Source organism: Amborella trichopoda, chromosome 2, assembly GCF_054954075.1.
Source record: "Amborella trichopoda isolate Santa Cruz 75 chromosome 2, AtrichopodaSantaCruz75HAP2 v2.0, whole genome shotgun sequence".
Classification (NCBI taxonomy): domain Eukaryota; kingdom Viridiplantae; phylum Streptophyta; class Magnoliopsida; order Amborellales; family Amborellaceae; genus Amborella; species Amborella trichopoda.
In genome coordinates, this window is record NC_142337.1 from 67,853,258 (window position 1) to 67,870,064 (window position 16,807).

The window sequence follows — 16,807 nt, forward strand, 5'->3', positions numbered from 1 at the left end:
GTTAAATTTAGAGTAGAAAAGAACGAAAAGAGGCCACTTGCAAGGATATTGTATGCAGTAATTAGATTGATCTTGCATCCTAATCCGTTTTTTTATTGTTAAAACCTTTCATCCTAATCCTTCACAACCATTACTATTAATTGTTTTAAGCCTCACATCATATACTTTCCAAGTTGATCTTGATTAATGTGTGTTTTGTTTTTTTTGGAGCTGTTGGGTAATGAGTTTTGATTGATTCCTTGGACATTTGTGCCGTGGCTCAAGGCCCCAACCCTAAGCCAAGAGGCTAGGATCCTTATTCTCTCTCTCTTTAGTGCAAGAGACTGAAATCCCTTATTACGTCTCTCTCTATCTCTCCCTAGACAGAGAGAAACTGAAACCATGTATTGCTTCCCTCTCTCTCTCTCAAAATGTTAATGGTGAGAATGGAGGGTAACACGTTATGTTGAGGCATCTGCCCCCCTAACCACTCATGCCTCAACCCCGTTCCCTTCTTATCTCTCTCACACACGGTGGGTGGGTAATGGGCTGGGCGGCACGGTCCTAAAAACTTAGGGCTTGGGCCACAAATTATGGCCATATTGCAGGCTAGGGCCAGTGTCGTCCTAGTCAGGCCCTCATAAAACTATATATTTTGAGAAGCAAGTGCCAAACCAAAAAACTCGACATTGCATGTGTGGTTTCTTTCATTCCTACCTAAGCCTCTATTTCTCCTTTTTTGTCACATTATGATAAGTTCGATTCCTAGCATAAATCAATCCTCTCTCTCTCTCTCTCAAGTAATAGTGAAATGATTTCTTGCTTCCTTGGGTGCACACTGTCCATTTTCTCCTCCTATAAGAGCCAGAGTGGGAGTACAAATTTTGGGGATGTAATCTCTTGAACCTAGTAGCCAGTTCTATCTCAATAAATAAACAAATTACACAAGGAGAATGGTTTGATAGGGCCGCAACCCTATTAGAATAAATAAAACCTCACTTCATAACTCATTGAAAATTGCAATTCAAGCATAAAAAATGTTTACATCGATCATCTTAGCTTGAACACTATGGTTGTGAAAAAAAAAAAGGATTTCAAACTCCTAGATAGTGTATATTGTAAAAAATTATCTAACTGTCTTTTACGCCCTATGAATAAGTGTTTGCAAATATGCAAGATCTGTATATCTTTTGAGTTTCAAATTTTGTTGTGGGTGTTGGAAATTGATTTTAAAGCCATCAATGAAATTTCCATTAACGAAAGTGCCTTCTGAACGAGGATTTGAGGCAGCCTAGGCCTTATAAAAACTTCATCCATTACACAATCCATAACATCCTAAGATTGAACATGGACCATTCAATTTTTTGAGAACAAGATTGAACTCAACATCCATCTTTTTTTTTTTCCCTTTTTTTCCATATATTTATCTCATGATTCTTAGATAAATAATAATAAGTAATGCCTACATAGATATGCTCTTTGAAGTGATGACACGTATGTATGTTAATTTATGGCATTTTGGGTGTTGATTCTTTTCGTTTAGCGTTTTATTTTAACCTTTTCCTACAATTAAGTTTTTGCAATTTGCATTGTTCACATTTTCCTATTCTGGAAAATATTTATCCAACCCGCCTCCTTCACACATCTTTGTTTCTATTGTAGTTCGAGTTTGTTTTTTTTTTTCACTCGTAGTTATTTATTGTATTTTATGGGTGTGTCCGCATGGATATTCATTTTTTACTGAGAAATATTCAACTCTATTCCAAGAGGACTAATCTAATCTCTATAAATTTCTCAAAGTCTATCTATTCCTTGAAATTTGGGATTTCAATATTAAAAAACAGGGATATGCTATTCCAAATCTATCTTATATTTCTTTGATCTGAAAATTTTGAGATCCATTTTATAGATGAATATTTTTAAAAGAAAAAATAAATTGGATTTTTGACCCTGAACACCTAATTGATTCTTTGAAACTTAAACCGTCTATGTTCAATCTCATGACAATATTTTATTTGGTCTTTGTTTTTGCACGAGGGAATATCCAAGTAATATCCTTAAAGGCTTAAACTATATTTTGTGTTCTTGATAACACTAAACAAAAGCATTAAATTTTGACTTCAGGTTATGGTCGCATATTAAATTTGGTGTGGATTGTTATTAAATGAAATGTATCCTAGAAGAGTAATACAACCAAACCTTCGCAATATTTAATTGCTCGATCCATCATCAACAATTTTATTGAAATTATATCAAGGGGGACCTACACAAAGATTTCAAAACACTTATTAAAGGAAAATGAGAAGGTAAATTTTTCAAATATAACTCCGATACCCAATAAAAAACAATACAACTTTTGGATATCCTTGGTGGTAACACCCTTACACCTTAGTCATTATGTGGTGGTTTCTATTCTCACCACTAGTCACCGCATAAATTCAAGGGCTTGTCTTTGTCAATAAATTATCTAAAAAATAAAAAAAACTTTAAAATATTCCAAATACCCCCTATCCCAATGAGTTATCTAAAAAATAAAAAAAACTTTAGAATATCCCAAATACCCCATAAAGCGTAAGAGCTGGCCCCACTAATAATACTTGTGGACTAACTGGCCCATGTGGAACCCACTAATAATACTTGTGGACTAACTGGCCCATGTGGAAGATAAGGTTAGAAAATCTTGGATGAAATAATAGTGAAGTTTTCACATACAAATTATATAACACTAAAGTTTTCTTGTTTTATGTCTATTGAGAACCATGCGTTTTAGGGGATCACCATAAAAAATAAATAAAAAAAATTAAAAGAAAATAAGTGCATGTGACTTAACAACCCGTTTTAGGTTAGGTGGCTTGAGAATCGCCACAAAAAGGGCATGGGAATTGACAAAACCATGATTTTTTAATTGATAAATTGGGAGCCGAGATTTAAAGTTTCCCTCTCTACTTCCACTACTCTAATATATTAGTATAATAAAAAACTCATTTTCCTCTCTATTGTACCTTATAAATTTCTTTAAACATGAATTTTAACAAAAGGAAAAGTTTTACATGTGAACCCCATTGATTCCTACACTAAGTTATCTCTAAAGTAGAGTTAGCTCTTTAGCATCATGTCTTGATCCAAGAGCTTAAAGTATTTTTTATTTTATTTTTATTCTATAAATTATTTTACAGCAAAGTTTTGGTTGCGCATATATCTAACATGGACCACGTGATAAAAATAAAAATAAAAATACTTCTGGTCACAGAAAATTGCCTTAATCTCCCTAAGACTTTTAGGGCATTTTTTTGGTCATTTTTATTTATTTCATATGGAAATGTTGATATAACTTATTCTATTGGATTTCATCCATTACTGTTGCGATAATTTCTTTTTTCCTTTTTTTCAGGGCTGTAATCTTCCATTTATTCCCCTTTTTGTTTGTTCTTGTACTCGATTTAAGCTTATTTGGCAAACTAAATTCTCTTGTTTGATTACGCTTATTATTATTTTTTAGGATATCTTATTTCAAGCAAGGTTCTAAAAATTCGGCAATTGGGAACCGGTGGTGATCGACCTGGTTCACAATCAAAATGGGGAATCGATATTGTTCCCATGGAACCATCCAGTTCTATCTGGAAACCCCAAGTTTTGTTAGGGGACCAGGCGATCTCGAATTGCATGGTTTCTTTAATTTCTCTCTAAAATTTAAAAAAAGCACTATAATTTTTCAAAACTGTAGTTTTTTTTTAGAAACTTTGAATAAATTAGAAATAGTGTTGTAATATTTGGGTACTCGAGAATTCATATAAGTTTTTTCTTGAGGTTTTGCTTCTAAGGCTTATGGGGAAAAATTGATATCTCTTATGGAAAATGCAAAATACTTTCTAATTCAAATCAAGAAAAATTTAAATCTGTACTCGATTTTTTTTGTCCAATGTACTAAAACTGAAATCCAGTTTGGGTTGCGCACTCACTGTACGGATCCCGATAAGTAGAAAACCTAGATCAGTTGAATCAATGAAGGACCAGTTAAAAGGATAAGAAAATTTTCTAAAAAAAATTTGCCCATTTTTTTTGGTGGGGTAGGGTTGGAGGGTAGGTAAGGGAATTGGATCGCCAACTTGTATCTGATCCAATTTAGCGACCTGCCATCCAGGTTGCAGTTTGAGATCCATGTTTTCTCTAATACCCAAGGGAAGACAACACCGAGATCCCTCGGGAAAGGGGCTGGGGTCGTAGTTATAGCACCTCCACACATTAGCCATGTTGAGGTTTACATTCACACTAATAACACCACTCCAACTAATATTTTCAACAAGCTAACTCTTAGTCTACTTGAAAAAATGAGGAGGGTCTATTTTTTTCTATTGAATTAACCCAAAAAAAAAAAAAAAAAAAAAGAAACTTTCGGATATCCCGGATACCCCAATATAGAGTATAAGCTGGCCTCACTAATAATATTTGTGGACTAACTAGCCCTTGTGGAAGATAAGGTTAGAAAAATTTGGATCAAATAATAGTAAAGTTTTCACATAGAAAAATATATAATACTGAAGTTTTCTTATTTATGTTCATTGAGAATCATGTCTATCTAGGGGATCACCATAAAAGAAAGGAAACAAAAAAAGGTGCATGTACTTCACTTAACGTTAGAGGTGGCTTACGAATCGCCACAAAAAGCGCATGGATCTTGACAATGCTATCATTTTTTTAATGATAAATTGGGGGGCCGAAATTCCGCCGAAATTCCAAGTTTCCCTATCTACTTCTACTATAATTTTAGTCTATCTATAGTCTATACTAGTATAATTAAAAACTCATTTTCCTTTTTCCTCTTTATTTTTTCCTTATAAATTTCGATGCTTCCCTTACAGTTCTATCCTCTCTTTACCATCCAACTGTCTAATTTTGATCAAGAGAGTTACTTACCGTTTGATCTTAGATCCGACATCTCAAAGTATTTTATTTTTAGCTTTTTTATATAACTTATATGAATATGAAATTTTGTATGTGCTATCTTTTCATTGGGAACACCTATAACAAATATTAAAAATGCTTTTTCGATAAAATATAATGATCAAAATACCCCTTGAAACTTTCAGGGGTATTTTGGTCATTTTATTTTATTGAAAATATTTTTTTTGAATTTTTTGCTAGTGCAAGTTTAATAGAAGAATGGATGTCCAAAATTTGGTGTCAAAATAGTTTATAGAAAAAAAATTAAAAATAAAATAATGTAGAGACGTGACATTATGATTGGGACAATCTTAGCCCTCCATTCAGAATGGACGGTTGGGGTTGTAAAAGAATGATATAAAGCTCGCCCATTTCTTTAAATATGAATTTTAACAAAAGGGAATACCAGCATATGTGATCCCCACAAAGTCATTCGATCGAACGTAGAGTTCGCTCTTGAGCATCATTCTTGATTCAAGAGCTTAAAGTTTTTCTATATATATATATTATTTTACAATATATATATATATATATATATATATTATTTTACAGTAAGGTTTGGGATGTGCATACATCTAACATTGTCCATAAAAATAATAATAAATATTTATGGTCAGAGAAAATTGCCTTAATATATCCTTAAAACTTGTAGGTTTTATTGGTCATTTACTATTAGCAAAATATTTTGCTATTGCTAGGTGTGCCCATAGTTAGCAAGTCGCCCATTTAATCACGACTTTTTCTAAAAAGCTGCACTTTTTTTAAAAACGATTTAATGTGCGTCTTTTTCAATAGATCGGTAAAAATACATGATCTTTTCAAGAAGAAGTTTTAAACACAACTTTTTCAAAATTTAAAAAGATCGTTTAAAAAATCTTTCCTATTAATATACTCTCATCTTTTTTTTTGGAAAGTTCAATATCATTTTCCAGTTTTATGAAATTTTTATGTTTATTATCCCGAAACTCTATCTGGTTCTCTGCTATGGATATGGTTTGTATTTTTTCGGGTTCTTATGGGTAGACCATAGTTAGCAAGCATGGGTAGACAATTTCTTTATAGAAAGATGAAAATTGAATTCACCGACCCAATACTTATCTTGACGAATACAATAGATAATCATCTTATGTTAGAGATATATCACATTGAATATTTGAAATTTATATTTATAGAGAGGTCATTTTTATACTGAGTGATATATATAGAGTGAAAGCATTACTCCTCGCTACTATTAATTTTTTCTATACTGAGTGATATATATATTTCGAGTTTTAAAATTTCTAATATTTTAAATATATTCGATTTTTTTACTCCGATTTTTGAGCCTAATCCGATATATTCGCGATCTCTTTACATGAAGTATTTTTGCCGATCCATATTCTTAACCCGATTTTTTTATCTGACTTTTTAAAATAAAAAAGATTAGTTTCCGATTTCATGGTAAGCTGATTTATTGATAATCCCTTACTTGCTAACTATGGGTGTGTCTCAATAATGTGAGGGGATGCCCTAATTTTCACCCAAAATATTTTGTAAAAACTATAATAAAAATGAAACATTATTTTGACATAATATCATAATATGAGCGATCCAAGCCGTCCATTCAAATCAAATGGTTGTAAAGTAATGTAGGGATCACGTACAAAACTTTTCCTTCACAAAAAGTAAAAAATACGAGTCGACACTAAAATGTTAGGTTGTGGTTTCTATAAGGTTGAGGCCCTAAACAATCAAAGTGAGCTGCACCTTGAAATAGTGTCAAAAGATGTTATTTCAGTACTATAAATCTTTGTGATGGCTTGAATTTTTTTAAAAAAAAATTATAAAATTTAAAGCTTAAAAAATAGTGTAGATCAAACAAATCTATAAACAATTGATAATCTTAAAAATTAATGGTCTAGAAAATGCATTACAAGATGCACTATTTCCAATGCCTGAAATCTATTTTTTTCTCATGTTCATATATCTTGAGGTCGAGATGATCGATTTGATGATTTTTGAGCATCAAAACAATCTCTTCTAGTGAGGGCCTCACCCTTATATAAACTAGTCCACGTCAACGCTTTTTTGAGATAATTTGCCATTTTTAAGGTATCCTCCTTTTCTCTCTGGTTTGTAAACATTATCTATTATCTGCCTAACTAATCTAATTGTGATTTATTAGCGGGATCTTGGAAGCTTCATTTTCTTTTTCTTTGTTTCATATGTTATTGTTGAGATAATTTATTATATTGGACCTCATCAATTATTATTGACATAATTTATTTGTTTATTTATTTTTCTCTTGTTTTTAGGGTTGTAATCTTCCATTTTCTTGCCTTTTTGTTTCTGCTCGTATTTATTTCCTCGATCAAGTTATTAGGTTTAGGAGTGACAATGGATTTGGACCCGAGGGGTAGACCTGATTGAGTGTGGGTATAGGTGTTGAGGATTGATGTCTTGTATTATGAAGAAATAGATCTATCAAGGTGGAATAAAAAAGATGACTACGAAGGGCTGAAGGCTCGAAGGAGTCGTCCTGACAGGTTTACTTGATGGACTCAGCTCAAGCAACCCTAGAGGAAAAAATTCGGATATATCCATACATGGGATTCGATATATTTGAGATTTGATATATATCCGTATAAAGATATTTTAGTAATTTATAGCATCTATCTAGGACCGAGGGATTGGGGATTCATCTAAAGTTATGGGTCAAGGGAAAGATGAAGATCTCTTTGTAATTACATAAAAACAGAAACACATGGGATTAGGGGTTCATCTAAAGTTAATGGTCAAGGGAAAGATGCAGATCTCTTTGTAATTGCATTAAAACCTAGACGCGTAAGAAAGAGAGAGTATTGTAACCCTATTCTCCATTGCTAGTAAAGCAGCTCTAATCTCTCCTGGACATATGCACGTTGTCGAATCACGTATGTATATGTTTGCATTGTGGTTGATTGTCTCTTTCTTTTGTGTTTGTTTATTCTTTTTTGTTTTTTGTGGATTGCTTTTCGTTTTTACAATAGGCTCAAAAATTAGACCCGACAGGTCAGGTCTGAGTCCCACGCTATATTTTCGGGTCTAATTCAATGATCGGACCCGAACCTACCCATTGCCACTAATAGTTATAGTTTTAAGTTCACCCAAAAACAAAATTGATTATATTTTTAATGTGAACAGCTGGTAAAGGAACAGTGGAAATAGAGGCTAGACTCTTTACGTTTTTTAACATTTTAATATATGCCTTTAAATGCCATGGTCACCTTTTACTTTCAGGTACAAAACAAGAAGAAGAGTAAGGTGAAAAGGAACTCGTGTTTCATGTTGTTTTTGTTTTTTTCTTAATCGGATGCATTGATACTTGAATCAGAAACAAGGCATATGCTATTTGAGTCAGTAATTTACTGAAAAAACTCCCGGAAAATTTCATCATGTTACTATCTTTGAGATAAATGTTAGATATTTTACCCTCTATTCAATCTTATTAGATAAAATATATTTACTATATATACTAAATTTTTAGCATGTATGTCATCATTGTGCAATAAAGATTCACACCTTTTCTTCTCTCCTGAGAAAGTAGCATGTTCCTTTCACGCAAGCTTTCCATGCAGATACATCTCTCTCCTTGATAGAAAGGTTTATTTGAATTTGTAGGGATTAAAATAAAATTTTAATTTTTAAATTTAATTTTAACATTTGGTTTTTAAATAAAATAGAAGCCACACTTTCTTAATTATTCTAAGCATGAATTTTCATTGGTCAACAAATTGTTGACAATTAAAACAAGGAGTTCAAAAAAATAAATCATTCTTGTACAATAAAGTCTAATGAATGAAATTTATTTCGATGCACAATCTACATCCAAGAGTTGTAAAAAACGCTTTAGATTTTATTTGAAAAAATATATATGGACCAAATTTTGTGGAAAAAATTGTTAGAAGAGGGAGAGATAAAATGGAATTTGTCTGTTTATAGAGAGAAAAAGGTTGTTAGTAGAGGAGGTTGGTGAGAGAGAGTTGGCAATGGGGGTGAGAGAGACGCTAAGGTGGATGGGGAGAGAGAGAAAGAGAGAGAGACCCAAAAGTTTATTTTGGCCTCAAAGTTTGCCTTTTGCGGTGATAAAAAAATGAGACAATTTGTCTCACATCAAAGATTTAATGAATTTAAACTTCTCAAAGATTTAATGAATTTAAAGCCTCACAGTTGTTGTGCACATGTGAGGTTCGTGGGACCCATGTGAAAATAAAATCATTTTTTTAGATAAAAAATATGATGCAAGCGGCTCCTTATTTTAAAAATATTCTAAAAATACACTTACAAAAAAAGTTTAAAAAATGCATTTACTCAAGTTTCGTCATTGAAACCAATTCGGACTAGAATTTGCTGATTTTAGCCTGACAAACAGAATCGAACGGTTTTGTCAGAGATCTGATAAGTGATTAGTTCAAGTAGATCTGATAAGTAATTAGTTCAAAGGGGACCTGGCCGATTCCCAATATATGACGTGAACTAGATCACCATAGACGATTATTGACTGAATCACTAAATCTTCAAACCTTCTTAAATTTCAAAAAAAGAGAAATTTGCCATTTTTTATTGGGAAAAGTTTATATAGTGCCGAGGCTCTAAACAATCAAATTAGAGCCTACTTCAAAATTTTCATTAGACGATGTTGTTTACATATCCAAATATCTTCAAATTGATCATCTCGACATCAAGATGTATGGAAATGAGAAAAAAATGGATTTTAAGTTTGGAAAAGAGTGTATTTTGTATCGTAATTTTAGACCATCAATTTTCAAAATTCTCAAGTCAAGTTTTTATAGATCTGTCGATCGACACTATTTTTGAAACTTTAAAATTTAAAAATAAAGATGAAAATATATTTTAAGACTATTAAAAAGATTTCCAATCTTGAAACCACATATGACACGAATCATGTTGTTGGGGCCACAGTGACTCAGATGACACCAATCGTGTTGTCTAAACCGGCAAAACAATGTGTCTGGTAATACAAGGCTTGGACGACACCATACATGTTGTCTGGTCCAAACCGATCCAAATGACATAACTCGTGTCGTCTAGGTTATCTAATGCCACACTTGCATGCCTAAGCGGCAATAAGCTTGGACGACATGTAATTTGCCATTTGGGCTCTGATGACCCTGGCGACCTGTCTTGTGTTGTCTATTACGTTGACAACCAGAATTTTAAATTCTGATTTCAACTGACTGGATAACCTTCCTAAACCATTTTTGAACCATTTTAAGTTTTATAAAAGGGCCGAAGTCCGACCTCTTGAGGGTTGTTGACAAAAAGAGACATAGAATTAAGAAAAGCCTAAACCTTAACTTAACAATCTAGGAAAACCATTTCAACCAGTGCTAAGTCTTGGTTAATCTTGAGTAGAAAAAAAACGTACGGTGGTGTAAACACAACCGCGGTCCTGATATGGGCAAAGCTCCGGGTTTCAGGTGTTTTGGGCAACTGGCCTAGGCAAGTAACTCTCCATCTTTTGCTCTACTTTTGATTATTTAGTTAAGCATAATTATTTGTATTTCCTGTTATTTTGACAATTATCTATGCTGACTCTGCTGATGATCTAAGGGAAGATCCGCCCATCCAGACTGGATCAACCCCTAACTCATAATTTGAATGGCCTCCACGACTTTTATACCGATTTTAATTAAGTAGTTTGTTGGGGGATTTTTGCTCAAAAATCTCTCAAATTTGCACAGTAAGCGATAATAATGTAGAATAACACAAATAAAATAAGGTTACCGCACCTACCAATGAATGCAATTGTCCAGCATTGCAAAGCAGGACCAACTTCATTTTCTTATAGTAGGCATACTCGATAATAATTAAGAAGTTGATTGAATGAGTAAATAAATGTACAGAAAATTGAGAAATTTGGTATGAACCCATTGTGATATTTGAATGGATTAAAAAAAATGGAAATGCTTGGACTTTAATATTGCCTAAAACACGCTCCAACCTTCAAAGGCCAATTATTATTGTTAACGCTTTTGTTTTTGCAAGGAAGGACCAAAAAAAACTCTATTAATTGATATGTATACCTTCCAAATCTTATTAAATCATTATTTGTTTTCAAACGACAACCAAAACGTTAACAAGGCTCCCATCCATTATTGAACTTGAATTCTATGCAGTGAGACTGTTATTTTTTGTAGAATGATGTCATACTTATCTTAAACCGTTAGATGAAAAGGTTCTATTGTTTCCTGGCAAAATTTCATAAATTTTTTTTTGGACTTTGAGCGTAGTTAATAATATATGCCCCAGCAACCTAAATTCACATTTGACAATTAAGAGTGAAATTGACATTTTTATGTGATAGTTTTATGGTATAATTTCCGTTATAATAAACTTGCAAGATACCTTGGTTTGCTTGTAAGAGCCAAAGTCCCTAATAAACAATCAAATTTATTCGTATTAAACAAGATATTCATGTTGAATATATTGAATATTGTAAGCTACATGATTTGAGCGAATGATGTTACACTAGGGCTTCGATCAATATTATCATATTCGCTTTGCTTCAGTTGAAGTGTGTTGAATTCTTGAGCTTCACACCTTGGACTGAAGCAAGGAGAATTAATCCCATGTCTAAAAACAAAAAAGAAATGAAAAAGTTGGTATAAGTACATTAAAATGTTAAAAATTCTATAAATTGGAAAATAATCCTCATTGTAGTAGAAAAATTAAAACTAACCTAATATTCATAACTTTTGAAATATTACTTTTTTATTATTAAAAATACATACGAAGACTTCCCCTAATATTATTTCAAGAATAAAAATAGGCCCAAGGCTATGTAGTCAAGGTGACAGAGCGTTACACTGTGACGTTTAAGTTTCATTCCTACTACAAGGAGAAGAACCTTACCAACTTCTAAAAAATATATTGTTTCAAGAATTTGGCTAGTGAGCTAGTGTAGTTTCATTCGAAGAACCTTTACCAACTGCTAAAAAATATATTATTTCAAGAATATGGATAGGTAGCTTCCTTAAATTTTGGCCCATAAGCAAAATACTAACTAAAGTCAGTTGCTGATATGGAAAAATAGAGATTGATTTGTCACGGGACAGGAAATCAAACGAGACTAGAAATTGGAGCAAGTCCACATGGAGATTGTTTCAATTACTTGGATAAAAAAAATGCTTTTGTAGGGAAATGAATGTTTATAGTAGGGCATAATTAGAGAAAGCAAGAGGTTATTTTTTCATGGCTAAACAAGAGAGAGAAGATTACCAAAAGAAATAATAGAAAATAACTCTTAGTGATGGGCATTTGCAAGAGAAAGAGAGAGAGAGTTGACCGAGTATTCCATTAGTAAGGTGGGTTAAGAAGACCTAATCAACTAACTACAACATAAAACTTATATACTTCCTCCTATCCAACCGTCCATTCTGAACGGAAGGCTAAGATTGTCTCAATCACAATATCACATCTCTACGCTATTTTATTTTATTTTTGTTTTTCTACAAACTATTTTAACACAAAATTTTGTACGTCCAATCCTTTATTAAACTCGCACTAGCGAAAAATATAAAAAACATATTTTCAATAATATAAAATGATTAAAATATCCCTGAAAGTTTTAATGGGTACTTTGATCATTATATTTTATCGAAAAATTATTTTTAATAATTTTTATAGGTGTGCCCCAATGAGAAGATGACACGTAGCAAATTTCATATTCTTACCATTTGTAAAAAAAAAAAAAAAAAAATACTTTGAGATGTCATCAAACGGTAAGTGGCTCTCTTGATCAAAATTGGATGACTGGATGGTAGGAAAAGCATAGATCTTCTATGTTGTAGAGGAAGTATAGAAACCTCTCCCATAAAATATTATTGTAACGCCACTCATTGTATATGATGTTGCTAGTGTTCTCTTGCTAAGGGTTGTATGAGAATTGTTCATGTAACATATTATTGTTTTTTTTTAATAAAATTGATAAGAGCCTGATATCCCCATTGATTCACCCAAAACAAAAAAAAAATATAGAAATAAGAGTGGCTACCAATGTTTTACATTTCAAGGAACCTGAGAAATGTGACTAAGGCTCCCATGGAACTCAATCTGAGTAACCCTCTTTTGGCTCGACCGAGTTTGAGTTGGTTCAGATAGTTTTAATAAGAAAAAATAAAAATTTATAAATAAATCGAGAGATTGGTTGACGGGGGAAAGGATCTGACATAGAAGAAAATCAAATAACCTAATGGTTGGAAAATTAAAGAGAAAGTGTATAAGTCAGGCTCAAATGGCCATGCACAAGTTAAACTAGAAATAAGATTTCAAAACTCAACTCTCTTAAAATGAAAAATCCTAAAAGCTCATTTGTTGTTTTGGAAAACCTCGTCTTCCAGAATGGTAGCACTTCCCTGTTCGATAATGGGGAAGTGCTATACAAGAACGGATACGTTAAAGTGGACAATATCCACTTCTTTGGAAAACGTCGATTCTAAAATCCTGTTTTTCAAAAAACAAATGTACCGCCTCGACCCGACCCAAGCCCGATTTCTATTCGTCATGGTTTGGTCTTTGTCTTTTGCAAGACGATTTTCTACTCTTCAAATCTTATTTGCTTTCTTAAAGCCTTTAACATCTATTTTTAATAAAGATGTCTTTTAACTACTTTAAAATGTTTTTCGAGTGCTCTAAGAGAAAACATATATCATTTCTTATACTTTAAAATGTTTATTGAGTGTCCATACTTTAAAATGCTTACCAACTTATGAGGTCCATAAAGGTCCCGAAACACCTGATATTTCTTATAGGTCCTCTTTCTATTTTTCATGATCTGTTCTGCATGACCATTTTCTACTCATCAATTCTTATTTGCTCTTTTAACTTCTGCTTTTCATAAAAAAATTATCTTTTTAAAGTAGATATTTGCTCTTTTAACTTCTACTTTTCATAAAAAAAATATCTTTTTAAGGTAGATATTTGCTCTTTTAACTTCTACTTTTCATAAAAATATATTTTAACTACTTTAAAATGTTTTTTGAACAACCGAAGAGGTTGTATAATGCGCAACCTCCAATATTTTGGTCATAAGCGAGATTGCACATGGCACAAAGTCCAATAGAACTACATTGATTCTGGTCTCTACATAGGAACTTTATGGGCTTAGTAGGGCTGCAAAGGCCCGGCTTTTACCTAAGCCCGTAAAGGCCCCAACTGTAGTAGACACTTGCTGGGGTATTTACAGCCCTAGACCTTTATGGGCCTACCAGATCCGTAAAGGAGATAGAAAAAAAAAAGTTTGTGCAGATCTATTAGGCCTGTGAATATTGTTTTAGCGATTAAAAATAAGTGGAAAAATTGGGCGTACACATAAATTTGAAGGAAAAAAAAAAAGGTTTTCATTTTTTAAAATTTAATGAATATTATTAACAACTTCCCATTTTTATATACTCCTAAGATCGGATTGGATCAGTGACTTGGCCAATCTAAAGCAAAGACCAGTTTTGCTCCTAATTTTGACAACTATAAATTTAATATTTTTATATTTTTATGTCATTATATTTATTTTTTTATTTTTAAAAATTTAGTAGAATCGATTCAACGAACAACAGACTGATTTTGACTGAACCAAACCCCAAACCCTCATCGTTGTATATCCAATGCAATTATGATAACATTGCCCCTTAGAACCATAAATGAATTAGACTGATCCACATAATGACTCCTTCCAATCCAAATTAGATTGAATGACGATAGAGAGAGAATTTACAAGAGAGAATTATTTGGAGAGAGTATTTAAAATTGGAAAATGGTTTGATATGGCTGTAGCCCTATCAAAATCAGTAAAGTCTCACCTCATAATCCATCAAAAATTATAATTCAAGCATAGAAAAACATTTATATTGTTCATCTTGGCTTGATTTTAAACTCTAAAAATGTGTATATTGAAACAAATTTTCTAGCCCGTCTATTTCACTCTAAACTTAAGTGTTCATAGATCCACAAGATCAGTACCCATTTTTTAGTTTCGAATTTCATTGCCGGTGTTAAATTTTGATTTTAGAGCCATCATGCAGATTTCCATTGCTAAAAGTGCTTTCCATAATTTTGTTTTCGTAAAACCTATGCCACGTAATTTAAAATTTAGGATAAAATTTATATCGGTGGATATACTCTGTCACCAACTGGGGTTGGTTAGGGCGTTGACTCTGTCTGGCATTTAAAAATTGTGAGGATACATAGAATTTTTGAATCGTGTTACTGGTTCACCCGCACGTCTCACGTTTGGGCCTATCACCTAACCCTCTCTAATGTTTTATATATCAAAGGCTCAATAATGAACAATGAGTTTGTCAAAAGGCTAAAAAAACAATGCAGTGGCTCCTCCGCATTCATGTGAGTACCTCCACCTTCTCACCTAAATATCTATAAATGTCCTTGTCCATTTACTTGCCTTTCTTATTCACTTTTCACTTTTCTTTTATTTATAGAAGGACTTTTTTTTATTGTAAAAAATTTATATAAGGTGTTAACATTAGTACAAGTAAGATGTACCTAAAAAACCCACTGAACCAGGTTGCTCCTATACTGGAAAACCCCCAACTCAGTCATCTCGACCTCGAGATTCATAGATATGAAAAAAAGGGGCATTGCTACTCCTAAAAATAGTTCACTACTAAGACATTATCGAGACTGTCCATTATCAAGATTTTTAAGTGTTTATAGATCGGCTTGATTGTCACCATTTCTAAAACTTTAAATTTAGTAATTGGGAGAAACAATAGATTTTTATATCATTCCAAGGCTTTGCGGTACCGAAACTACATTTTTGACATAATTTTAGATATATCTTACTTCAATAGTATACGGTTGACACCTCATACAAACCTAACCTTTTTTAAAAAAAAATTTCCATTATTTTATTTTTTATCGTCAGTTTACCAGCTTGATAAAATGAATCTCTAGATGTCAATATCATGTTATGGCTCCTCTTACGTTGATCGGGAAGCCTAGGGGCTATTCCATATTATTAGTACTATCAATATTATCATTATTGAAAGATGGCTTTACTTTGAAGAGAAACAATAAAACATTCTAAATTAACATACTCTTTCAGAGGTCGTGTATTCGGTACTCCTAGTGCATAAGGTTTTAAGTGCAAAACATGTAGTTTAGGGAATTTTATGACTTGAAAGTTTCAGAGAAGATCTTTGATTTTTGTGTTGTGATCAAAAGTTTTACAAAACATCTTTGATTTACTTTGCAGTCAACTTCTAAAATAGAAAAAAAAAACGAAAGATTAAGATATGAAAGCCTTAGATCTCATATTATTATTTTTTAAAAAAAAAAATATTTTAAATCAGGACGTGGTAGAAATAGAACTCAAGATGCTATGTCTGCCACCCTGATTACTTTTGCCATAAGCTTGTTTTTGTAGATCTCATTGTCTCATCAATAATCCAATCATAGAGTTAGAATCGACATGTGGCGTTTTTTGAGCTCCAAATCAACTTCTTTAGTCTGATCTTAGAGGGGAATAAAGAAGATCAAATAGTTGTGTTAAATAAATCCTTGAAACATGATGTTTTGGATGAAGGACCACATGTTAAAATCAAGGGTTTAAACCAATGGTTAAAAAAACAGATTGGTGCCCTGGATCGGGCACCCCAAAAACCCATTCTGATCGGTGAATCGGTGATTCGAATCGGGAATCGACAAAATCGGTCAGATTCAGCCTTAAAAAATCCATAAAAAATATTAAAATTCTTATAAGGAATCCAATAAGAAATGATGAGACTCCATTAAGAACTTTCATTTTTTGGATGAATATGCGAATATTTAGATGTGATATTTGTATGCTATTAATTATAATATAGAATTGTAACATTACATCAAAATAATTAAA